Raw genomic sequence first — 27,359 nt, 5'->3', positions numbered from 1 at the left:
GAACTTCACGGGCAAGTGAACTGTAAAAAGGTTAAATAAATGGGACTGCATCAAATGGAAAAGTTTCTACACATTTTAAGGAAATACCACAGAAATTTATAATTCAGGAAAGCTTTTGCTCAGAGCTAATTAGGATTATACAAGTTCATAATTAAACAGAAAAGACAAATGCTCAAGGGAATGTGGGAAGGAGCAACAGCTGCTGAAGGAGATTTCTTGTTGTTGTTGTTTTTAGGCCAAAAAGTAGATATTGTTAATAAGTTCACAATATTTGGTGTTATGATCAAATGTTAGTTTTTTGAGAGGTCATTAAAATTTTTTTCAAATATTTTATTAGGGAAATAATCTTTTCCAAAGCAGTAGTCATAAGAGTATAATTTCTCATTGCTCCCTGGTAGATATCTTTAAAACCCTCATTTATTCATTTCTGAGAAAGATACAGAATGAGAGGAAAGAAACCAGACTATTTCTCCACTCTGGAATAAGATGATGCCAAGAATTGTATTGTGGCCTCTATCATGCATGTTTTACACTCTTACAGGCTGAAATATCCCCATGGTCTTTTTTAACTTTTTTCTTTTCTTTTCAGAAAAAAATAGTTGTTGCAGCCCAGCAGCTATATAGCAGGTAAAACAGCAGACATGAACACAAAATGCTCAATAGCTGGGTAAGCACTGCATATGCTATAGTGATTCTCTCTCTCTCTCTCTCTCTGTATGTGTCCTCCATCTCTCTTCTGTGAGATAAATAAATCATCAAAATATTTAAAATTTTACTTTATAAGGAAGAACACATGGTGTCAGCGATCAAATCTGATGCCTTTCACTTGCAGGAATGAGTTCTGTCAGTTAAGTCACCTCCCAAGTTTCACAAATTATTATTTGCTCAGAAGAATCTATATTCCTAGGAGGATTGTCCCAGGGATTCTTAGCAGCCCAACGAAGTTATTATTTTCCATGTGGAAATAGATGAGCTCAAGAATTATGCACATATATATGTGAACATATGTATTTCTTTTTCTTCTCTTTTGGTCAGATGTCTAAGAGAAAATTGACATGGCACTTAAAAGCTATATCTTCACCATAAATATTTAAGAATTGTATTTTATTCCCTACTACACAGACCCTTTACTCTCCTGCGTGAATGAGATAAATACAATAAGAGACTTGCACTTCTTTCCATCTATTATCCTAATTAATATCCTTTTTTTTTAAATTCCAATACTGGGCTTTCTTTACTGAGCCCCCAACTAACACAGTTTTAGGAAGACTAACAAGAAAAACATAGGACAAAGACATAAAATTTTACTCGCCAGTTTGTTTTTTTCTATTATTGATCCTTTTCTTTGAGTGAAGATGTACACATGACTAATGCGTTTAATTTGAATTTTAACTCTGTACAAGTTGTTGCCTTCTTCAGAAATTCTTCCCTATGGAAATTTTTTAGGGAAGATTTTTTTTTTTTATTTGCTTTTGTTTCTCTAATCTTAATTCTCTCCATCCTATTTTATCTTTCCCCATAATACCTGACACTATGATGGACTCTAGAGATTTTTTTACTTTTTGTTTAACTTGATGCCGGCAATTCATTGTTCATTAAATAGATCTAAAAAGTACTCTCTATGGGATTTCTACAAATAGAATGATTGCAAGCTCTTCCTCTACCTCTCTTCCTTCTAGACTATGCCTTTTACATTATTCAGGTCTCTGTTGCATGCCATTATTTTAATTTCTTTTATTTTTGGTTTGTGTGTCTAACTTTGAAGATCTATAGTTCTTTTCAACATTCAAGGTCTTTGGGCCCCTTACGTGTTCACAGAGCTATGCTACTGGAATTCATAGAAACCATCAAAGCTCATTGAATTCCACTAACAGTACTCATTGTGTAGCTAACTTTGTTTAAATGCTTATTGCCCACCTTGTCTTTTGGTTTTCAGTGGTCTTCTATCTATGTGACCAAAGGAATTATTTGATTAAAAAGCAACTGTTCTTCAATAGAGAAAATGCATATCTTCCAAAAAGATCACCTGTTCACTTTTTAAAGACCACAGAGGATTGAGCAACATGTTATCTGTGATGTAACAAAATATAGAATTAAAAGTAATACCTTGCTTTATAAAAGAATAGTTCATGTAAAAATGACAAGCAGGGGATTTCTTGGTTCTAGCCAGATGTGTCAGATTGACACTGCTTCAAAGGATGATTGTAGATTTTCAAGCAAATGGAAGAAAAGAAAAACATTGCCATTAAGCACTCATTCATTTATTCATTCATTCATTCACTTCCATACACATTCAACTAAGTTAAATATAATCACAAGATACTTTAGTAAGTCTGGTGGCCACTACTAATTTTCAAGAAAGCAGATATAAGATGATAAAAGAGAAGTAGAAGAAAGAGAAGGCACAAACATGAACATCTGAGTGAATCTACATCACTCCCTTTGTTAATATTTTAGTAAGTTACTTTGTGCCAGCCAAGATCCTTTCTTCTTCTAAACCATTATTATGGCAGTGAATAAAAATATTCACTAAAGTTTCTTACTGTTACGATGGTATGAAGCTAAAATGGAGTATTTTAGAGGTTACATGTTTAGAATGGGGCAGTTGACCACTCTCTGAAGGGAGGCTAGTCAAAATATTCTTTCACTTAAGCAAAACTGGTCCTGAAATGAGTGCAGCCTAGAATTCTTCTAGCACTGACATGGAATGTGAGCTCAGACTGACAAGGATACAGAGGCTACATAGGCCCCTGCACTGAATATGAGTAGATATGGGACATAGGTCAAAACAAAGGGGTATACAGTTAATGGTATTTACATAGTTTTCCCATTTTAGGGAGCTTTTCTCTGCCCTTATCCAGCTTTCTGGCCCTATTCTCAACTATGACACTATCTTACCAGACAATACTATAAACCCACCTGCATGTTAGTTGTTGGACTCAGACAAAAATAAGTAAAGCCATGGGCCCCCTAGAATATACCTAAAATAGACTGCTTAGCTCCTTCCAACATGAAGACCCCAAATTGCATCTGCTATATTTTTAACTTTAGGTTCCTGATTATTAAAAAGTTTATTCTGCTTTTATAAATGCTTTTTTTAAAATTCTGCTTTTTATATAAATGCTTTTCAGCCACCAAGTTGCAGATACTACCATGATGCCTACCTAACATTCCTGGGTAGATGACCTCACCACTCTGTCCTGGAACCCTACCTCCCCACAGCCCTATTCTACTAGGGAGAGATACAAACAGGCTGAGGGTATGAACAACATGTCAATGCCCATGCCCAGAGGAGAAGCAGTTATAGAAGACAGACCTCCCACTTTCTGCACCCCATAAATATCTTTGGTTCGTACTCACAGAGGGATAAAGAACTGGGAAACTTCCAGGGGAGGGGATGGGATATGGAACTCTGATGTTGGAACTGTATCCCTCTTTTCCCACAATCTTGTTAATATTAAATCACACACACACACACACACACACGCACACACACAAGAAGAATGGACAGTTGAGACTGTAACTCTGCTTCACTAAAGTGTATATGCTTTTAAGCAAGCTAATACTCAGGTCAAACAAATAAACAATAAACAACAACTGGCACCTGCTTTGTACAAACTATTGAGATGTATTCATTTTAGTTGATTTTGTTACTGAGTGCTTTTAGTAGCCTGAAGGCACTGGTCATTGGGGCATTATGGTTGCAGTGGAAAAGGATCATCAGGAAAGTAAAATATGCTGTCAGATAAAAATTTTGCCAGCTTCTCAGTTTTGTCCAGAGTCACTTATAACAAACTGCCATTCTCTTTTTCCCTTTGGTATTTATATTTGAATCTCCCTCTAAATGTAATCAATGACTTATCTTTTTCTCCAGCCTACTCATTTACTCAATAAACATTCATTTGATAACTAATTTCTGCGATGAATGAACCACATTTACTCTTGAATGCAGTGTCTTATCACTTTAATGCATTAGGATGAAAGTAAAAATTAAGGGTATAGGTTCAGGATTAATATGTTTTATAAGGTGAAAAGAACTAAGTATACATAATAACCAACTTTCTAAAAATGCTTTTGGGACAATGTCATTTAAACGTGAGATCTGATTCAACTTTACAGTGTGAGATTATACCTATGTGTTAACAACTGCATGGAAAACAATTAACCTCAGGGCAGGAATGGATAGACAGCATAGTGGCTATGCAAAGAGACTCTCATGTCTGAGGCTCCAATGTCCCAGGTTCAGTTACCCACACCACCATAAACCGGGGCTGAACAGTGGTCTGGAAAAAAAGGAAAACATTATCCCCCCTCCCAATGATAGAAAACCAAACACAGCTTTCTAATAAAGAGTAGGTATGCTGTTCTTTGATTCTCTCTTCATGACTGTATTTTTTCATTACTTTTAAGATTCATAATTAAATTTCAGTAAAAGGTTCAGGAAGGCATGCCATTGATTATATTTTTCATGTATATGCATCTGTATTAGTGACATTGAAATTGTTCTATATGAGGAAGGATAGAAGGGCCTTTGGCTCTGAAGGAATTACGTTGGATCAGATTTTAGTCATCAAGAATAAAGAAGGGTATGCTAAGTCTGTTTGTTTATGTTTTAGCTCTCCCTAATTTTCTTTCTGTACTTTCCCTAATAGCTTCCCCTTTGTTTCTATCATTGTTTTTCCATTGTTTTACCTACTCTACCAACATTCTTACTTATGAATACTTCTAGATGGATTTGATCATCAAGAAAAATAAACAAAATAATTTAGTCAGGGTGGCAGGTGATAGCACTCCTGTTTAAGTGCATACATGATAGTGCACAAGGAGCAGGGTTCAAGCCCCAGACCCTACCTGCAGTAGGAATGATTCTTCATCAGTGACATATTACTGTAGTTATTTCATTTTTTGGCCCCATCTCTTTCTCTCTTTCCACTCAATTTCTCTGTTTCTACCCAATAAATAAGTAAATAAATAAATAATGTGTTAGGAATAATCAGTTTTCCCAAACAAGTTATTTTTACTGATATAATGTGCCTGTTCATATGTAGTCATACCATTTAGAGTCACATGGTAATACAGGAATTAGAGGTCAGAGAGCAATTATTTTCTCCAATTAGATTGATTGACTAGTTTTCCTTCAAATATATGCTTCTTTGTCTTAACACCTGTATTCATTTTCATCCTTCACTCTATGCTTCCTTCCTACACACTGAAGTCCATTGATAAAATGCCTCTCCATCCTCAGAGGTCGGGCTCAGAGATCAGTAAATATTTATTGAAAGGATTTGTTGAATGAATAACGATGCTCTCCTCTGAGATGAGCCTTCTGTTCCCTTGTCTGGATGCTTAAAGATTATACAAGCTACTGAAAAGCTTCCTGGAGGAAAACAAAGGAGAATGACTCTTGAATGCAATACTGATGGGCCTGGAACACGCCTCCCTTCTGAATTACACTAACAATTTTACTTGATTTGTTAAATTTTTCATACTCCAGTTAAGGATGGCTGTTCCTTCTATTGTCCAATTTTCTGTGAGTCCAGAAGGAAAAATATAGGGAATGATCATGCATGTTGTGATTTGGGGGAATAATCTCTGGACCTTTACGACAGATGAGTTTAAGAAGAGGAAGAGTCATAGCTATTGAGGTGAGGTTCCAGTAAATATAACAAAGGAGTGTTAGATTTGAAAATGTCTTGGATTTGGGCAGAGGAAAAAGAAGACATTCTTTCTGAAAGGGATTTTTGGTAACACCTTTGTGTAAAGACATATAGAGTTGGAAGAGTGGTATGGTTAAGATCAATTCTGTATCTCTGATGATGAATTCAGATTTTTTCTTTGTCCTCTTTTCCTTTCACTTTTATTTAGACAAGAAGCCCACTGAACCGAGACAGACATCAACCACCAACCATACAGAGCTGAGTGCACTGTCACTGTTATATAAATTGCCTTCTTCTTCAGGATAATAACAATATAGATCATTCCTCTCTTATGCCATGGCAGCTCTCATGTTCATTTATAATATTTTGGACATCCAATTCACTTTGCATCCTCATATTTAAACACCTTTGCATTTGTAATAGTAGTAATAATAACTAAAGATGGCTGACATATTTCACACTGGAGACATGGGTTCAAAAATCCCAGGTAGAATTTTATTTTAGCTTTGTAGTAGTTTGGTGTATATATATTATTGGAATGCCTTACTGGAGTTTGACTTCTAACTTTAACTGATCGGTGATATTCATTCTCTCTTTAATGATGAGTCTTATTCTCTAACTTAACTTTTCAAGTTCATTATTTACTATGCCACATATTTGTGCTTTCACATTAATACAAAATTCTAGAGGAGTTTCTGAAATCCAAAGTGCTTAATATGCCTTTGAAACTTCAAAAGCATCTGTAAATTTTCTGATCATTTGAATTACATTGACAATTTCTCTCAAAAAGGAAGTTCTCTTATGTATCTGTGTATGAGATTATTTTTACATAGAATTATGTATTTTCACACACAAAAAAATAGGGACAGGGGAAGAAAGAGTGAGACAAAAAGAGTGAAAGAGCCCACAGAACTGAAGCTTCCTTCAGTATGGTATAGGGTCAGATTCCAACCTGTGTTGTACACATGGCAAAGCTGCATACTAGCCAAATGAGCTATTTTGCACACACAATCTCATGAGTAATAGGCAACATGTTTTCTGAACTAATATATAAATACAACATAATAGAATTTGATATATTTCTGTATTTATGAAGTTAAAGCAGTAACTTTTTAAAATATTTAGTTTCCCTTTTTGTTGCACTTGTTTTTCATTGTTGTTGTAGTTATTGTTGTTGTTGTTGATGTCATCGTTGTTAGATAGGACAGAGAAAAATGTAGAAAGGAGAGGAAGACAGAAGGGGAGAGAAAGATAGACACCTGCAGACTGCTTTACCACCTTGAAGTGACTCCTCTACAATTGGGGATCTGGGGCCTCGAACTGGGATCCTTACACCAGTCCTTGCACTTTGTGCCACGTGTGCTTAACCTGCTGCACTACCGCCTGACTCCCCAAAGCAGTAACTTTTTAAATCAAGGTCTATGGAAGATGATTTTATACAAAATAGACAAATGAAGGACTTATATTACCTTATTAAATTGACATACTGATTTCAAAAAAACATGACATTTTTTAACTAAACATTTAGAGTCTCTACATGAAAATACAAAATCATGGGGCTTGGTATAATTGATTAAGCACACAGGTTACAATGCACATGAATCTGGTTCAAGCCTCTGGTCCCCACCTGCAGGTTTCACAAGCAGTGAAGTAGTGCTTTAGCTGTCGCTCTGTCTCACTCTCCCACTCTCCCTCAACCTTCCCACTCCTTTCTCAGTTTCTCTTTATATCTGTCTAATAAATGAGTAAAATTTAGAAAATACTTTAAAAATACAGAATCAAAAATATTTTCCTTGAAAGTTCAGACTATTTGGGAATCATTACTAAGTATTTTTATCCTTATGGAAAGATCTAAAGATCATCACAGGATTACTTTGAAAAAAGTACCAAAAAAAAAAAAAAAAAAAAGAAAAGAAAGAAGAAGAAGAAAATATGCCGATTTCTGTGAGTTACCTATACTGTCATGCATAGGAAATTTAGGAAGTGACTGATTTTTTTACAAATCATTTCTTCTTTAAGTGAATAGTATTTTTATATGATCATGTATTAATCATTAAGTCATCTTAAATAGGTGTAGGTATTCCAAATTAGCTAGATCCTTTCTTCCTGTTTTTTTTTTTTTTTCTATCTTCCTCTTTTTTTGTTTGTTTTGTTGTCATTGTCACTGGGACTTCATTGTTCTGGGTCAACTTTTGTAGACAGAAAGAGTCAGAAGGACATACAGAGAGAGGAGGATGCACTAAGCAACTGGTGAGGGGCATATTTAAAACTAGGCTTGTGTTAATTAGGTTGCGATCAGCAAATGCAATATTATTTGATTTGAATTGAGAGCAGCATGCAGGAAAGTGGGGCCCATCCTAAGGTTCCAGGACTGGGGAAAATATAGGCTCTATAGTGGAAATGTGAGGTTCCTGTTGTCTTAGGGTTCAAGAAGACCATGTTTAGTTATTGTCATCATCACATTATTTGGTGATTGGGTTAACTTTGGAAAGTCCCTTTGTTAGGGTTTGGGGTATAATACCCAGCATCTTGTATATCACTGTGCTACTGGTTGCTTCTGTTCTCCCTGGTCTAGGCTTTTGAGAGAGTCAACATATCAAAGACTCAGCCTATGTATTAAAAAGACTCAGTCTGTGTTTCAAGAAGTTCTAGACATATGATCAATTTTCCCCTCTCATATTAATTATATAATGGTTTATATGATTACAATTTAATAGGAATGTACCTAAACACCATTCTCACCACCAAAAGACTATGTCCCATCCCCACCACCCACCCCACCCACCCCTGCCTCCCCAGGAAGCCCAATGGCCACCCTCCCCTTCGCCACAGGGTTTTTACATTGGTGCCCTGTTCTTGATTTAATCAGATCCTGCTTTTAGTTTCCCTTTCTGTTCTTCTTTCTCAACTTCTGTTGATGACTGGGGACATCTCATACTCATCTATCTTTCTGATTTAGCTGATTTAACGTAATTCATTCTAGCTCTGTCCAAGATGGGTCAGATAAGGTGGGCTCATTGTTTTTAGTAGCTGCATAGTATTCCGTTGTGTATATGTACCACAGTTTTCTCAGCCACTCATCTGCTGTTGGGCACCTGGGTTCCTTCCAGGTTTTAGCTATTATGAATTGTGCTGCTATGAACATAGATGTTGGACCAATTTACATTCCCACCAGCAGTGCAGAAGGGTTCCTCTGTCCCCACAGCCTCTCCAACATTTGTTGTTGTTGTCCTTTTTAATGTATGCCATTCTCACAGGAGTGAGGTGGTATCTCAATGTTGTCTTTATTTGCATTTCTCTGACAATCAGTGACCTGGAACAGTTTTTCATATGTTTGTTAGCCTTTGGGTCTCCTCTGAAGTGAATGTCTTGTTCATATCCTCTGCCCATTTTTGGATGGGATCATTTGCTTTCTTGGTGCTAAGTTTGCTGAGCTCTATGTATATTTTGGTGATTAATCTCTTGTCTGATGTTTGGCATGTAGAGATCTTCTCCCATTCTGTGAGGGGTCTTTTTGTTTGTGTGATAGTTTCTTTGGCCCAACATGCTTCACTTCAGACTGTGACCAGAGACTTCAGGTATGGAACGACAACCCTTTAGCTTCATCACTCGGGTGAGACCTTTCCTTTCATAGTATTCTCTAATTCCATTCCAGGTGGTCCACTCCCCAATAAAGTCCCCAAACCTAGATATAGTCCAGGTCCCCTGAGACAGAGAATAGGTTCACGCATGCCCATAAGCTAGGGAAAAATATATACCTGAAAGCAAAAGTACACAAGAGCATGCAAGGGATACCCCCCAACACTTCATCTGCACTATTCCAGTCTTTAGGTCCATGGTGGTTCAACAATTTGTTTGGCTTTGTTTGTTAACTCTCTTTTCAGCCACCAGGTTCCAGATGCCAGCAAGATGCTGACCAGACTTCCCTGGACAGAGGGACCCCATCAATATATACTGGAGCTCCGCTTTCCCAGAGACCCACCCTACTAGGGAAAGAGAGAGACAGACTGGGAGTATGGATCGACCAGTCAACTCCCATGTTCAGTGGGGAAGCAATTACTGAAGCCAGATCTTCCACCCTCTGCAACCCACAATGACCCTGGATCCATACTCACAGAGAGACAGAGAATGAGAAGGCTATCAGGGGAGGAGATGGGATATGGAGATCAGGTGGTGGAAATTGTGTGGAACTGTACCCCTCTTATTCTATGGTTTTGTTAATGTCTCCTTTCTTAAATTAAAAAAAAAAACAAACTGAGCTTGCATATATGGCAGAGTTTGTACATTGCTGATTGAGCTATTTTCTGACTCTTTCTACCAATAAGAAATAGCATAGATCTGGAGAATGAAACTGAAGAATCTTTTTCACCCTCATCAAAAGATATGATCATAAGGAAAATGGGAAAAGAAAACATTGGATGTATTAGTGATGATTAAAGATGTGAAATGTTTCGACTATAAAATAGGAATGCAAAAGACTTTGAGGTCCCAGGTTTCATTCCCAGCACCACCATAAGCCACAGCTGAACAGTACTCTCAACTGGATTATTCTCTCTCTGCCTTTTATTAAAAATAAATAATAATAAAATATTAAAATAAAACAAGAATATGGATTTTGTTTAAAATATGCCCAGTTTAAGTTCTAGAAATGTAAAAAAAAAAAAAAAACCAAAAACTAGCACTTTGTTGTTGTTTATTTGTGTTTTTTTTCCACTTTACCCTGCACCATAAATTCAATTGTTCATCAGAAAAGACACAATTTATAACTTAGTTGTTTCAGCATTATGTAACTTAGCTGTTACATTGTGACTTTATAAAGTGACAACCCTCAGTTTAGATTCTCAGCAAGAAGAATAAAAAGAAGCTAATTTTTTGTTGATTATAATGTTTCCCTTTGTTTTATTGTTATTATAACCATTCTGTGGAAAGGAAAAGGACAGTGTCACCACTGATTCCTCAAATGTGAAGCTAAAGGTTAAATGCATTTCTCAGACTGAGCTCATCCTGAGTGTGGAAGCACACACATCTCCATATACCATACAGACTAGCCTGCACTTACAGGACTTGCTAAGTGTTTCCAAGTGGATTATTGAGAGCAGTATATCTATTTTATGACTCAAAGAAGACTGCAAAATGAAAACTATCTTCTGTTTCTTCAGGCTTGCCCTCTTTTCCTGTACCTGTTAGAGATGTCTACATCTGAATGTGTTAAGACCTTGGATGCCCAGTTAAGAAGGAAACACTTTACATGTTACTCTTTAAATTTTTAATGTAAAATAAGTTTGCTGATGCTTTTAATCATGCAATTGCCTAACAAACAAGTTTCCAGGGGAACAGAATGTAGACTAGACATTTGGTTAGTAAGAAAAGTGAAATAGAAAAATAAAAAAAAAAGAAAAAAAAGAAAAAGAAAAGTGAAGGCATGTGTACATATTTTTGCTTCCATTCTAGATGAAAGGAAAACAAACTGATCTGTGAAACCTTATGCTTTCTTCTTCTTCTAGCATTTGCCCTTCTTCCGTAGCCAGTCAACAGCGTCAGGTTGAAAGCTGTCAGGAGCTGCTTGTTGCTGGCTTTGAAAGTGACTGGGATCCATGTGGATTCAGTCGGCTAGGAAGGATCGTCAGTTTCCCCAATGAATGTGTACTCATGGGATGCACCACGAGAAGGTCGATCCAATGCATCCCCTTATGCTTTCAATATGCTGTACAACTATGCCATAGGTACTCTGGCCAACAGAACAATAAAAACACACTATTCTTCACTCTTGTATTTATGAGCATATTTCAAAAAAATCATTTATTCTTTACTTTTTTTTTCAGGATATATTTTGTAATAGCCACATTATACTACATTACACTACATTCTACAGATTACTGGTTTAGAAAAAAAAAAAAACACACATATGCAATTTTCCAAATTTAAAGAATTTACCTTGTCCCATTGCCTTAGTCTTCAAGGTGCTCTAGTCCCATCCAAATCAGAGTAATTCCAAATAAAAAGTAAATTAATTAATTTTCCCCAGTCTGATCTGATTCTCAAAAAAAAAAAAAAAAAAGATTCTCAAAAAACATGGATTACCTGAGTGTAATAAGTAACAAAGTCAGGATAGAACAAATCTGGGATACAACATTTGGTGCACAAGAACAAAATAAACAAAACATATTGTGTGGAATAGTGATTCTACCTGCATTCAGTTCAAGCACCATATCTGCGTCCATCAGAAAAATCAGGTGGAACACTTCCAGAAGATCTTAAGGCCACTTTGTGTGTGTGTGTGTGTGTGTGTGTGTGTGTGTGTGTGTGTGTAATTAATCTGAATTTTCATTTCTTCATTCAAAGTAATCACTTTGTACCTCTGTTCTGTGTGTGAAATGAAAGGAATGACCCAGTCCTGTAGAATGCAGAATTGTGCACTCATATTAAATAAAGTGGAAGTTCATTTTATGGCTGTCCTTGATACTGGGAAGTTTCTTTCTTTTTTTTTTTTTTTTTTTTTACATTTATTTATTTTCCCTTTTGTTGCTTTTGTGTTTTATTGTTGTTGTAGTTATTATTGTTGTTATTGATGTCAGCGTTGTTAGATAGGACAGAGAGAAATGAAGCAAGGAGGGGAAGACAGAGAAGAAGAAAGAAAGACACCTGCAGATCTGTTTCACAGCCCTCCCATGCAGGTGGGGGAGCCAGAGGTTGGAAATGGAACTGGGATCTTTAGGCAGGTCCTTGTGCTTTGAGCCATGTGTGCTTCACCCGCTGTGCTACTCCCTACTGGGAAGTTTCTATTTGAAAGTCTCCATAGCATGTGCTCTGTGAGACCCAAGAGGCAGTCTTTTGTAGAAGAATCTGCTATTATTAATGCCTCATATGAAGATATGAGGCAAATGCCCAAACACAGAGCTCACTTCCTATTATGGCCACTTGATATCCAAGGAATAGCCATAGTGTCTTTAGAAAGTTTTTGATGCTCCAGTCAGGAAATAGTACACCCTGTGGGGCACATGTCTTAAACAGAGTACAAGTTTGAGTCTCAGCATGTCAGAGTACTGTGACATAAGAGAAAAATTTCATGAATTGTCATATTGCTCTCTTTCTCTTTTACTCTTTTTCTCTCCTTTTCATTCTCTTTGTCTGAAACAAAAAGGAAACAAAGTAGGCCTAACAGTACAGTAGAAACCATATGACAGAAAGAAAAAGATCCTGATCCAAAAAAAAAAAAGTAAGTGGCTGGGGGGTAGTGCAGGGGGGTTAAGCTCACATGGCAGGAATTACAGGACTGGGATAAGGACCCTGGTTCACACCCTGGGCTCCCTACCTGCAGGGGGATTGCTTCACTAGCAGTGAAACAGGTCTTCAGGTGTCTGCCTTTCTCTCTCCCTCTCTGTCTTTTCCTCCTCTCTAGATTTCTCTCTGTCCTATCCAACAATAATAACAACAAGGGCAACAAAAATGAGAAAAATGGCCTCCAGGAGCAGTGGACTAGTAGTGCAGGCACTAAAAATAAATAAATAAATAAATAAATAAATAAGGAGACAATAAATAAATAAATAAATAAATAAATAAATAAATAAGGTGTTGGTACGTAATTCTTTTTGGAAGGATTAATTTATATGAAAATGAGAAGTGCACCTGATAATAAGGGTAAGGGTAGCATCTTGTAATGGGATTACTTTCCTGTTGTGCTTAACTACCAGTCTTCTTTCATATAGTGGGGATGCCTTTCTGTTTAGGTGTCTAGCTGGGAGGAGCAAGACACTCTCCTCCCACTAGTCTTTCTTTGCTGTCCATAAAATATTCCCAGGAGTTAATTTCAAGAAAATCTGTATATAACAATGTCTTATGTTGGAAGTATATTGGTAAGTCCAATTTATTAACGAGTCTTTCCCCAGAGATTTTAAGAAATTCTCAGGACAATTACTATAAAATCTATTCATTTCTGAAATTAAAAAAAAAAGAAAAACAAAAGCAAAATATGCTATTTTCTGTCCACCTGCCATTGTTCTCCTGACTACAAAGTTATTTTTAATAGAAACATGCTTTTAGACTGTTGAGCATAATAACTAGAGGTAGTTTAGTTTCTGCCATGCTAGTTAACTTTTGAAATATGCTGCATTGGTTCTATTGATCCTCTTCCTTCATAATCACAAACAACTCTTAGAATATTTCTACACTAATGATAAGCAAGTGTCCTTCAAACACAATAAAGAATTCCACTTAAGGTTAATTCTAAACCATTATCCATACCTAGAACATTTCTCCTGCTTAATAGGGAGGGCATCAGTCAGTCTTTATAACTCTGGACACTTAAGACAAATAGGCCTGTTCATCTTTGCAGGAGTCAATAAAAGAAAAAAAAACATGTCTGGAGGAAGAAATATCTCTGGAGTACTACAGGAAATATGCTGATGTTCATACTATAGACTGCTGGAAGTTAGAAATTGTAACAGCCAGCAGGGATCATATTTAAGTTAGGCTGTGGTAATTGCTCCTTACTTACCATTTATACGAAAACTGAGTCTCTGAAGTACTAGCCAAGTAAGAGGAGAAACTTAGATAAGATAACCTGAGGTGTGTAGAGGAATTGGCAAGGACATTTTCCACATGTTCCAAGACCCACAGTTGCCTACCCTGTTCACAGCTTCCACCTTTTCAATGAGCCCATGCTAACCTCTCAGCTGCTCAAGAGTGCAGTATGAAGTAAACGTCTTCAATCTTCCTCACTCATCTTTGTAACCTGCTTCTCATGAGGTTTCCTCTTACTCTGCAGAGTTCTATGACCGATTGGCTTTTATTTCATTGCAGGAATCAGCTTGTTTCCCTGCATCTCAGCAGAGGCACAGCCTGCCTTCTCCTGACTTTTGAACTGGAAACCAGAGTTTCATGGAGGTCCTAGGGTGAGCTATGCATTCTTGTGGGTTCTTGGGAAGATTACACATCCCTGAGATGACAACAAAGAGAGGATTGAAGGTGTAAGCAAGGATTTGAGACTTCATGTTCCAGGGAGTGAGTCCAGCACTTTTGAAGCTTTCTGCCTATGCAGACATTGATATTGCAGTAAAGAGGAATTAGAATGTTGTGATAGCAGATATGTAACAGAAAAGCTAAAGTTTTGTTGAATACTGTCCTGCAACTGGTTAGTGAAGAATTGATAGAAGACTATGGAATGTTTTATATCACGTATCTATAATTATTCATCTTAATTTTATGGTCCCTCAGGCAAGAAAATTAGGTGTTATTAATTTGTGGGGCACAATTCAAATCTTTTGAGTGCATTTTAAATTTTAAAAAGAATACTCATGGTATTTGAAATTCTGAGTATAATTCTATAGATTGTTAATAATACCTGTAAGTTTCTCAATTCATGTTCCTTTTGTACTTTCTGAATAAATATGTCAAACCAAATCATCTGGTTTGATAACTTCATGTGATGTGGGCATGAAGTCTGAGGGTACAACCTGTTGGCACAAGAGCTTGAGAAGAGACAGGGACAGTGTGCATCTACCTATCTATCTATTTATCCATCATGATCATCTATCTGTCATATTGGATGTACCCATGGTTCCCTCTTTTCCATAGGTACACTGCTTTAAAAAAGTGCAAAGAAACAACTGACTCCCTTTCCAACATTTATTTCCTGTAACATAAGAACACTATGTCACATAAGATCTAACTAGTATTATAATTTCATTCCATAAGGAGGGGACCTGAGTTGAGGTACACTTAATTTTAAGTGCATATATTATAGTGCACAAGGACTTTGCCCTTAGTCCTCACTTGCAGGGGGGGGGGGGGGCTTCATGAGTGTTGAAGCAGTGTTTCAACACTCATGATCTCTCTCTATCTATCTCTCCATCTCCCACTCTCTTATCAATTTCTCTCTGTTTAAAATTTTATTATTTTCATATATTGGATAGAGACAGTTATAAATCAAGAGGGAAGGGAGTGACAGAGACAGAGAGAGACAGACACCTGCAGCTTTGCTTCAGCACTCTCGAAGCTTTCCCTTTACAGGCGGGGACTGGGGGCTTGAGCCTGGGTCCTTGAACTTTGTAACATATGCACCCAACCAGGTGTGCTACCAGCCGGCCCCAATTTCTCTGTTTCTATGCAAAATAAATAAATATAATTTCATCCAATGCACAATACATCATATATATATATATATATATATATATATATATATATATTTGGAGTAAAATATATATTTTTTATTTCAAAAAAGAAAAGAAATTCTTTGTATCTGGGCATCACAAATTGTATTGTGTTCCATTGTCATTACCAAAGCTGATTTAGGTCTAATCACTTTAATTACAGAAATTAAATAACATGCTTGCTATTATATATATTTTTGTTTATTTTAAGCCCACATGTTACAATGTGATTCCATTAGGACCTTTCTCTCAGCACTGAGGCAAATTACCATGGCTTTGATATTAGGAAAATGTTAGAATGTCAGATATTCTTTTTACCATTAAAGTGGTTTTAGAGAGTTTTGTCATCTATACATTTCTGTTATTCATGCCTGTCTTCTTGCACTGATGTAACAATTAAATGAGATATTAAGTAAGTAGTAAAGAACTACAGAAATTATTTCTGAAAGTATTGTCTTTCCAGTAAGTAGTAATAGCATAGGGCTATGACTGGTAAACCTCATCAATACATACCTGTGCTTATTGATAACATATTTAATATTTAATCAATAATGTATATCTAAGTCCCCAGAATACATTTAGTTGTCAAATAGTAAACAGTAAAACAATGAAATGTCATTGAAGTGAAATACACGATACTTTCTTAGTTATGTCTCAAAACCTTTCTCTATCCTTGAGTTGAACCTAACAACATGCAAATAATTAAGTCCCAAAGCAAATTTAATTTTACCCAATTGATCATTCATAAAGAAAATGAAGTCAGTGGGTTAAACTCTTACTTTAGAGGTCATCAGTCTTGACGCACGATGATAGAAAAGACTCTAAACTGGGGACAAATATACTTTAGTGATTCCTTTCAGGGAGAGATGAGAAATCATTTCCACATGTCACTGATTGTACTTTAAACTATTATCTTCCCTCCCGATAAAATGGTAAAAGCCAAAAAAGTCACAAGTCTTAACTTACTGGAAAACCAAAGTTGAGTACCAGCCATAGATTGCATGTTTACTTCATTCATTTGGAGATTCTTGCTGGTACAGCCTGTTCATTGCCCCAAAGCAGAGCACATACACAGATGTTTATGGTGATAGTCTCAATTTATGCTTTTGATTTCCTAGATTCCCTTGAGTAGTGGTGTAATAAGAATGACAGTGTAGGATGAAGTAGACTGCTATTCACTTACAGTATATAATTGAATGTACTGTCATTGTACTTTATCTGTTATTTGTGTCCCCTTGGGACTTTGGGCAGTATGAGGTTCTAAGTCACAATTCCATTCACTAAGTGTGTGCTGGAGCTTGTAATGAGTTTGTCTAAAGCCTTCCACACCTCTGCTTTCCATAGAAGGTTCATTTACCTTTCTGAAACAGAACAGAGCTGTTTTTAGATTTCCCTGATTTCTACAGACAAGACACTCCTGGGAACCTGCTGTAGAAAGTGTTCACTAAGGCACATTCTTAGCTGACTGGCTGATGGGGGAATAGAGAAAAGCAGCCAGAAAGCTCATGTCCTATATGCTTTTTCCCAGCCTCAGAGTTATTAATTGTACATCACAGCATTCTCTTTCCTCTAAATACATGTCTAGCTCCTTTATTAAAACTTCATACTAATTACTTCCATTGCATCCCTCGATAGGTTGATTCCATATGCAATGTATTAATTACACTCTCCACAAAGATTCTAACATAAATTCCTCTGGTGTCCATTCCTTATTGCTTCTTAAAAGCATGCCTCTTCATTCTTTTACATAATGATAACTTATTCTAGTTCTTTTCTCTCTTACTCTACCTTATCTTGTCAGAGCAATCACATTGGTAGAAGAGACTTCCAGCAAATTATTTCCAAAAGGGAGTTGACTTCCTTGCACATAGTCAGCTGTTTCAGCAAATCATAAGATCTGCTGGATATTTTTTGGTGGACTATTATCTATTTAAGTATTTTAATGATTGCAGATATGAGTTATTAACACCAAAATCTTGAATGAGCATACTCCAATACTTACCTTCCAGCATAATGAAAATATCTCAAGCAAAGACAATAAAAGGAGAGTGTACATGAGGGAAAATTGTGCAGGTAAGAAAAAGGAGAGGGTTAAATAATAGGAAAGCTATCAGGGAAGGGAAATGGAGTTATGGTGGTGGGAACTGTATGGAATTGTACCTCTTTTATACTATGTTCTTGTCAGTGTTTAATTTTATAAATAAAAATTAAAAATAAATAAATACATAAGTAAAAGCTATTTATGGTAGAAATAGAACATTTGTTTTACTTGTGAAAGGCAAAAAAGCAACTAATAAAACAACTGAGAGTGGTCGCAGCATAGCATACATTTTGTTCATAATAACAATGGGCAGCATCATATACATCATAATAAGGGATCAACACTGGCAGTGGAGCAAAGGGAATAATTAACTTGTTATAAATATCCACACTCTTGCTTTTTAGAAGTAACACATGACATCAGACTCAGGTAAAACGTACAGTTTCCCTAACCACTCACATTAGGGTTTTACCTTGGTTGCACATAAATAAAGGATTTTACATTGGTTGCATATAAATAATTTTGGAAGCATAAGTGGCAAATATCTGGTTTTATCAACTGTTTATATGGTTTTTAAATGTGACAAAATTTTTCACAGCTGGGAACTTTGAAACATTTGTAAGATCCTTCTAAAGATGTGATTGTTGCTTTCTTACTTATGAATTCAGGTTAATCTACATACTGGTTTTTAGAGCAAATAATACTGGCTCATACACATCTGACTAATTGTCTAGGGAGTGGTGGGGGAGATAGCATAATGGTTATGCGAAGAGACTGTTTAGCCCCAGGCTCCAAGGGCTCAGGTTCAATCCCCTACAACACAACAAGCCAGAGCTGAGCAATGCTCTGAGAAAAACAAAACAAAACAAACAAGCAAAAAAGCCTGAATATTCAATTGTCCGAAAAGTAATCTTGTCAAATTAGTACAGCGAAGAAACCAAACTATAAATTTGCTTTATTCTTATTGGATCAGAGGTGTACATACGGAAGTATCACAGCAAAGTTTTGCAAAAGATTGGGTGGGATGTACATAAAGTACCTATTTTATTGATAAGCATATTTAGTGTTGCTCTAACTCCAAGGAGCAACTTTAATTAACAAATTGGCAAATGATAAAATCAAAATTCAAGGAAAAGCTGACATTTGAGAACTGAGGATATGTATGCAGCTAAATTAAAATCTAACACACGCATTTCTGAATTGACTCCCAATTCCTCCATACTTCAGTTTTATAATCTTTAAAATGAAAATCAAAACTAGCTTATCAATATTTTAAATATTGGTTATTTAAAACATATCTAGGGGTCCGGTGATGGCATACTTGGTTAAGTGTGTGCATTACCATACACAAAGTCCCAGGTTCAAGCCTCTGGTCTTCACCTGAAAGGGGGAACTTCATGAGTGGTGAAGCAGTACTGCAGTTGTCTCTCTGTCTCTCCCTATATTTCTCTCTTCCTCTCATATTCTCTCTATTCTATAAAATAAAGTTAAAAAGAGGGACCGATTTAAGAAAAGAAAAAAAGAATATAACTAGAAATGTCTTGATAATTGATCACTGTGCTCCAGTGTTAGTGAAATGAACAAATATTGTTATCACCAATACCAGTGAAAACGGTCATCGACAACTTACAGAGTAACGCATTTCATTAAACTCCTCTTTCTCATTGACTTTGGAATTATAGTAGAGGTGAATTTTGTTTAATTCTAGGCATCTATTTTGTTTTAATTTCTACTTTTTTTTCCTGTTCCATTCTCTTTCTGTTCTTATCTAACTATTCTTTTCAATTCTATTCTATTTTAAAATTATTTTTGTTATGAATTAACTAATTACTTTGGACATTGATGAGTATAAATTATTCCTGAGAAAGCTAAAAGTCTCTTGGAAACATCTTAGAACTCACATTTAATTACATGGAAATAGTTATTCTCTATCTATTCCGTGAAATAACTAGACATTTAAAATACCTCCCCAAAGATCTGCATCTCAAAACATGAAACTGTCTTGAAGGAGCCCTTCATAAGAACTTGGGTCTGGAAACGGCATCACCAGTGTTTAATTGATGTTATGTGCCTTAGGCAGCCTTCTAGAGAGGTTTTCTGTGTTGTATTTCACTATTATAACTCCATCATGGTCAATTAGCAAGACAGACTCCTGGCTTTTAAGCTTGAAAATGAGGTTTCTGGATTATTTATGTTTTTTATATGTTATTGAGTAATTCAGCTTAGTAAAGAACTTCAGTGTGTTCTATCATGATGACTGTAAATCCAGGTGTTAATACTCTCAGATGGCCCATCATCTCACTGGAGATACCTAATAAAGCAGCCATTAACCGACTGTATATGGTGATGTGAACTATACCGCTAGCTGAACCTCCCATTATCAAGAGTACCACTGTGGAGGTGAAGAAGATTAGCTAAGTAGAAACTAACGGTGATCATAAAGAAAGCACTGAAACAAAGATGTTCCCTTTACCCAGTGAAAATGTATCTGCATAACTCATCAGGCCTGAAAGGTAGGCTTGAAGGAATGATTTTATACATTGTATTATAAAATTAGAAAGATAAATTGCTTTCACACTGCAGGCGCTAAACAGGTGTGAAATATAGCAGTTTCTAGTAACACTGGTTTGTCCCAGAGGATATGCAGATATTTTCCCTTTGGCAAATCTAACATCACAGAGAATGGGGAATCACATTCAGAAGTTAAAAAATCTTCTTCTTTTGCCTTTAAGTATGCACAACTAATCCTGAAATTACAAACTTTAGTCAAAATTTATCACATAGCTTTATATCTGAGGAGGATTGGAAAAATTAAGATTCCCAATGTCCTAAAAAAACAGAATTACATGATGAGTGTTGGAATGGTGATCAGGTGAGCAGGAGTTAGACTACAACACTGGAAGAGTGAATTCTAGTCTCAGTTCTTCTTTCAGATTCACTAAATAGAGAATCAAAAGTTGAATTAGGTTGTGAAAAGAAACTCTTTAACTGTATAATAATTATAGCACTTTATGCTCATATTTTAGTTACCAGGTTTTGTGGCTAGAAAAATTATTCAGTTTAATAACCTTATGAAATAAGAGGGCATTTTCCAACTTCTCTCAAACTTCCATTCCTAGTATGCCATCTTATGTATTGTATTGCCCATTCAGTGTGAGCCAAATCCCCCCCCTTTTTTATCCTTTTTTCTTTTCCCTCTTAGCTTCCTCTCATTTTCAATGACTTCTCTTATCAATGAATTCAGATTTCTAAATCTAGTATTTAGAAAAAGTGAATCAGAACATCATTTTAATTTACTTTACAGAAAATACTCTTGCTTTGTCCTAAATGGTCTGAACTATTTGAATAGCTGTATAACTAGGTGGCTTTTCTACACTCTTAGCCATGAAAAGTAACAAACCAACAAGGGACTGGATGCTTTGGGAAATTGAAGGAGTCCGCCGAAAGCATAGTCTCTGCCTTAACAGAGTTTACAATCTAACTGAGGAGAGAAAAATATATACAAAACACCCCCAAGGAAACATAAAGTACTATAACAATATACAATCTTTAAAATAGCATCCATCCTGCAAACCGTTGACAGATTAATCTTCCCCAAGCACTGCTTTTATCATGTCCTCTGCTTTTCAACAGCCTTCACAGCCCTATTTCTTATCACATTAAGTCCAAACTCCTCTGCTGTTTTTCAGGATCTCTTTAATCTGGCTTCACCTGGTTTATCCAAATTTATATCCTACTTTTTCCCCACCAGGCTAGAGTGTCTCCAATGATTTGGCCAAAATGTTTTTCTCAGGTTGAATGTAGAAATTATGAGTGCTAATCACACCTTAGTCTTCAGTTTGTTTGGGTATTAGGATATCTATTGTCCAACATTTAATACACACAGAGAAGAAGCATCATCAACAAGAAGAAATCTGAATTTCTCCTAGAAACTGTTTCTTGATGGAGTTTTCCATGCTGTTCTTTTGTTTATTTGCATATCAATGTGATGGCCACAGCCATTAGAGATTTATTTTTGTATTTACACTCTGCCCAAATTACGGTAATCTCTAACTTTCGTGAATCTACTAATGGAACTATAAAATACAGATACCTTGAAAATTTACAATAGTAGAGATAAAATAAAAAAAATAATAGTTGGGTTTGGATACTGAATATTTTAATAACTTTCCTTCTCTCCCAACTTAATAAAAATCTTTATACCATAACAAAAATAAAAAGTGGAATAATAATTATGTCAGAATGATCTCTTAGTATATTCATCCTTTTTTATATATGAACAAAGTGTGTAATTAGGGGATAGAAATTTGAAAGGCTTTGGATTTACCAGCAGGGATACTTAAGCAATATTTGCTATTCAGTTAACAAATATTTTTCTTTTTAAATTTTTTATATTTATTTACTTATTTTCCCTTTCATTTCCCTTGTTGTTTTTTATTGTTGTTGTAGTCATTATTGTTGTTGTTATTGGTGTAGTTGTTGTTAGATAGGACAGAGAGAAATGGAGACAGAAGGGGAAGACAGAGAAGAGGAGAGAAAGATAGACACCTGCAGACCTGCTTCACCGCTTGTGAAGCGACTTCCCTACAGGTGGGCATCTGGGGGCTTGATCCTTACACCAGTCCTTGTGCTTCAAGCCACAATATGACTTTTGTTTTAGACTGTTGATTCTTTTTCCCATTTATTTCTGTCATTTAGTGTGGATGAGTTTCTATAGTGATTTACTTATATTTTCTGTTGTTCTCTGTTCCTTGCTTTGTGTGGTGGTTATCACAAGTTTAATATATTGTATCTTTTAAATCTTAGCCTAACTAATACTTGATAGTACTGTTCTTTGCATTAATTCCATCCAGCTTCTTATTTTGTTGTTCTTTCTTATTTCTCTTGTGTTCTTACTTCTATTTTGCAGCTGTTCACCTGACCTCACTTAAAATGTGTAATCCTCTGTTTCTTTCTTCTTTTCCCATAGGATTCTTTTAGGCAATTCCTACAAGATGGGATTGATGGTGGTAAATTTCTTTAGTTTTTTTAATATTTGAAAGGACCTTTATTTCTCCCTCATATTTTAAGGGCAAATTTGCAGGATACAGAATATGTGGCTGGAAGTTCTTATATTTTAATATTTTAAATATGTCATTCCACTCTCTCCAAAGCCTTTAGGGTTTGTGAAGAGAAATCTGATAAGAGCCTGTTAAATTTACCTTTATATGTAACTTTTTTTCCCCAAGCAGTATGCAAATTTTTTTTCTCGTCCTTGAGTTTTGATAGTTTCATTGTGATGTGCCTTGGTGTTGGTCTTTTTGTATTAGGTACCTGGGTGTATGCTCTGCTTCTAGGAAGTTTGTTTGGAGGATTTCCTAGGTGACGAAAATTCTCAGCTGTAATTTTTCTGAATATAGCTTCTGTTCCCTTCACACTGTCCTTTTCTTCAAGAATTTCTATCACTCTTAAGAGTTAACCTTTTGATGGATTTGACTATTTCACTGAGGGTTGCATCATTCTTTTTAAACCTTTCCTTTGCAATGTCTTTAAATTGAAAGAATGGCTAATTGTACCTTCTAGTTTAGAGATTATTTCCTCTGCCTAAGTGAGTCTACTTTTTGAAACCTGTTTTTGAGCTTGTACTGCACTCAAAATGTCTATCACATCCTGCAATTCCACCTGAAGTTTTTCCTCCATGCTTCCTGCTGGGTGAATTCTGTCTGAAGTTCTTTCATTTTCATCTTTTCATTTTTCATGCTTTCTAGTTGCTTGGAGAATTTTGTTTGGAGCTCTTCCTTTGTGTTTCCTAAATCCTTAATAAACTATTCTTTTAAAAAAATATTTATTTATTTATTTATTCCCTTTTGTTGCCCTTGTTGTTTTATTGTTCTAGTTATTATTGTTGTTATTGATGTCGTTGTTGGATAGGACAGAGAGAAATGGAGAGAGGAGGGAAGGACAGAGGGGGAGAAAAAGACACCTGCAGAACTGCTTCACCACCTGTGAAGCGATTCCCCTGCAGGTAGGGAGCCAGGGGCTTTAAGCAGGATTCTTATGCTGGTCCTTGTGCATTATGCTATCTGTACTTAACCTGCTGCACTACTTCCCTGAATCCCAATAAACTGTTTGGGAGTTTTTCATGGAGCAGTGCAGTGGTGCACAGGGCTAAGTGCACATAATGCTAAGCATAAGAACCCTGGTTTGAGTCATGGACACCTCACCTGCAGGGGGTCGCTTCACAATCAGTGAAACAGGTCTGCAGGTGTCTATCTTTCTCTCCTCTTTATCTCTCCCTCCTCTCTTAATTTTTTTTTCTGTCCTATCCAATTAAAGAAAAATAATGAGAAAGAAAAAGCCTTCAGGAGCAGTGAATTTGTATTGCTTGCACCGAGCCCCAGTGATTACCTTGGAGGCAAATATATATTCTTTCAATTCTTGAGTATGCTTTTCAGTACTGTGCCTAGATTCTTGGAGAGACCACATATTGAGTTTTCTGTAGTCTTTCTCTGATAGTCATTCTATGTCTAAAATTTCCTGGAGTCTTCCTGTTTTATTTCTGCATTTTTGAGTAATCATAATCATGTTCTGAAGTTTATTTTTGCTATTTCTCTGTTGTTTGTGTGTTTATTATGCTGATTAGTGCTGAGCCAACAGGTGGTGCTATTATTATAATTACTAGATTTCACTTGTTTATATATTAGATGTGGGGGCTACAAGATGGGGTTATGTTTCTTACTACTTGTTGAGATTTTTTTTTTTAACTCTGAGTGTGTACATATGGCTTTTCTGTAAGATTTCAGTCTGAATTCAAGCCATGGTGGTTTGCTACTAGGTGGCAGTAGTTGTGTTTCAAGAAGTAGGACTCAGTTTACTTTTTGGCTGTCACCTGCCACCTATTACCTTTTAGCTATCAGCTTATGCAAATTATCTTGTGGTGAAAAGTATCTTGCCTTAGTTTGGGGAGGCAGACTGGACTGTTCTGGCAAATACTCAGCTACTGTGGTGTGACTCCACCACCAGTTCTTCAGACTCTCACCTCTGAGGCCATGGACCAAAAGCTCAAACTGTGCAGCCTTGACTGTTGCTGCTCATAGACAAAAATAGTAAAATTTGTTGCTGGAGCTCCCAGGCTCTGGGTACTTTACTTCAGTCCTGTGCCCCTTCTCACTCTGTCCACATACATCAGCACCCACCTGAGGTATGAGACATGTTGAAAGCTGAACCTTCCAATCAAAGAAACGACAAATATTTCCCGATGGATTCTATGAGTTATTACTACTTTGTCAAACTTCTTTGTAGTTAGCAACTGATGTATGCAAACCCAGGGAGCAAAAGCAAGAAAATGCTATTTATTTCATTGTTCAAATTATTTTGTATTTATTTAATAATGTGGACTGTAACACAGGCTTTTTTTTTGTAGAAGCCATTAAGATCTTTAGCTGTTTACCTCTGACTCATATTATTTTAAAAAGTCAAGAGAACTAAATTATTTTTTGCAATTTCTCTGGTTTCCATATTACACCAACCTTGCAATCCTCAAAAAATAGTGCCAACACCCTAATGATTTAGTCCATGTGTTTCTATAATTTGGTCTATTTCATAAAAAGACAAACCCAAGTTCAATTTCTAGACACTGACTGTTAACCTTTGTTTCCATCTGATATTTATGTTCTTCTTAGGCTCAGCAACCCAAACATATCTTCTACAAGGACCACCCTGCAATCTGTGTGTATGCATATAGGTGTCTCTGTTAGTTTTTCTTTGTTAATAAACTAGTTGAGGGCATGTGGCATGGGGGGGGAGCATTTGTCCAGGCATCTTGGGTGATTATTAGCACACTCATTAAAGGGCTGAGAGATAAGTGAGAGGGTTATACAAATGCTTATGCTCTTCTATTTTTGTATTAGGGACCCAGACACATTTAACTTGATAGTATTTTTTCTCTGCTTGACTTTATTCAACTCAGCCACTAAAAAGAAAATGTCAAGAGGGCAAATCCACTACTACATCCGTTTGTCTGCACATCTGGTAGTGGGAGGGTACATTCTGAAAATGTGCTAATAAAAATTGAAGACTAATAGAGTAACATTCAAAGAAAACATTGGTCCTATACTAAAAGCGCCTTGTTTGCACAAGCTCATTCCAGATTCACAGCTGGTTGCCCTGCAACAGTCACTGAAACTCTGTAAAAGCTTCCCTTGTAGGTTGTGTAGACAGTCTGCTTTGCATCCCCTATGGTGTCTTAACCCCTTTATACTGTCTCTGTGTTTAGCCCAAGGAAAAGTAAAAGAGGAGACAAATATACTACTTTTTTTGGAAGTACTCATGTAGTTTGAAGCAACATATCAGCAGTGCCTAGTGATTCATTCATTTGGGAACCATAAGAATATACCACATGCCATAGCATTGGCCTCACCGTAGTAATGGCTCACTCAGTTTGGCTTTGTTAATAGATCTGCTGTGAAAGATTAAAATTCATTTATAAATATTGATTCAAAGTCTATTATATAAGGCTTACCTACAAATTAAAACTGAAAACTACGTTAAAACAGCAATGAACATCACAGTTCAATCTTCTCCGCCTGGCACAAATCACCTGTTTTGAGAGCAAAAGTATAGAACAAAAAAACTATGATTTCATTGGAGCCATAAAAGGAATAAATCTTTTTAAGCTCCAGGTCCAGTATACCTGCTGCTAGAAGACTCTCTGATGAATATCTGTTTGACAAGCTTCAGACTATTTTTCCCTCACCTGAGTTACACAGCTCTGGGTCACTTTTTCAGATCCAGAGATGACAGACATCCAGACACCACAACACGTAAGCTCTCATTGCCTTAGTATTCTCATGTGTCATGCAGGGCATTTGATAGAAGGACATAGGGTATGCACAAGGGTGATGCATTTGGTATTTTCTAATTTAAAATGAAATCTCATGTATGCCGTCAAAATGACCCGCGCAATGTTTCTGTGATTTGGGTGTAGTTTTTTTTTTTGTTTTGTAGTCTAGATGAAGATATGGTGTAAAAAGGACGGAGTGTCTGTCAGCCCGATCTGCCATTACTTAAATCACTGCACATTTTGTCTCCATTCATGAACTCTCTATTTAGTTTTCAAATATTAGGTAGGTCACATTTACAGAATATAAAGAACGATACCTTCTTCCAATCTAAAACCTCACAGAAGTATTTTGTGTGGTTTTTTTACCCTAGTGATTCCCTGCTGATGACATGAGTCACTGAGAAGATTATACTTATACAAGCCATGATAACTTCTATGAATTTTGTGCATGTGGCACTTTAAATATGGAATTTTTAGTTCAAATTCACTTAAACAATCACATAGACACTCTCCTTGGTTTCTATATATGTGTTAGTGGATAAGCAGAGGAATCCACATTACCTGTTAACTAATATGATTTTATTTTTGCATCGTTTTCACTACTAATATGACATGTGGAGATGTCTTCTTATTTGAAACAAATTTTAAAAAGTGACATCACAGGTAATATTTAGTTCTTTGGCCCAAATTTT

The sequence above is a fragment of the Erinaceus europaeus genome, chromosome 15 (assembly GCF_950295315.1).
Source record: "Erinaceus europaeus chromosome 15, mEriEur2.1, whole genome shotgun sequence".
NCBI classification, from domain to species: Eukaryota; Metazoa; Chordata; class Mammalia; order Eulipotyphla; family Erinaceidae; genus Erinaceus; species Erinaceus europaeus.
Note: the sequence above shows the minus strand (reverse complement) of the source record.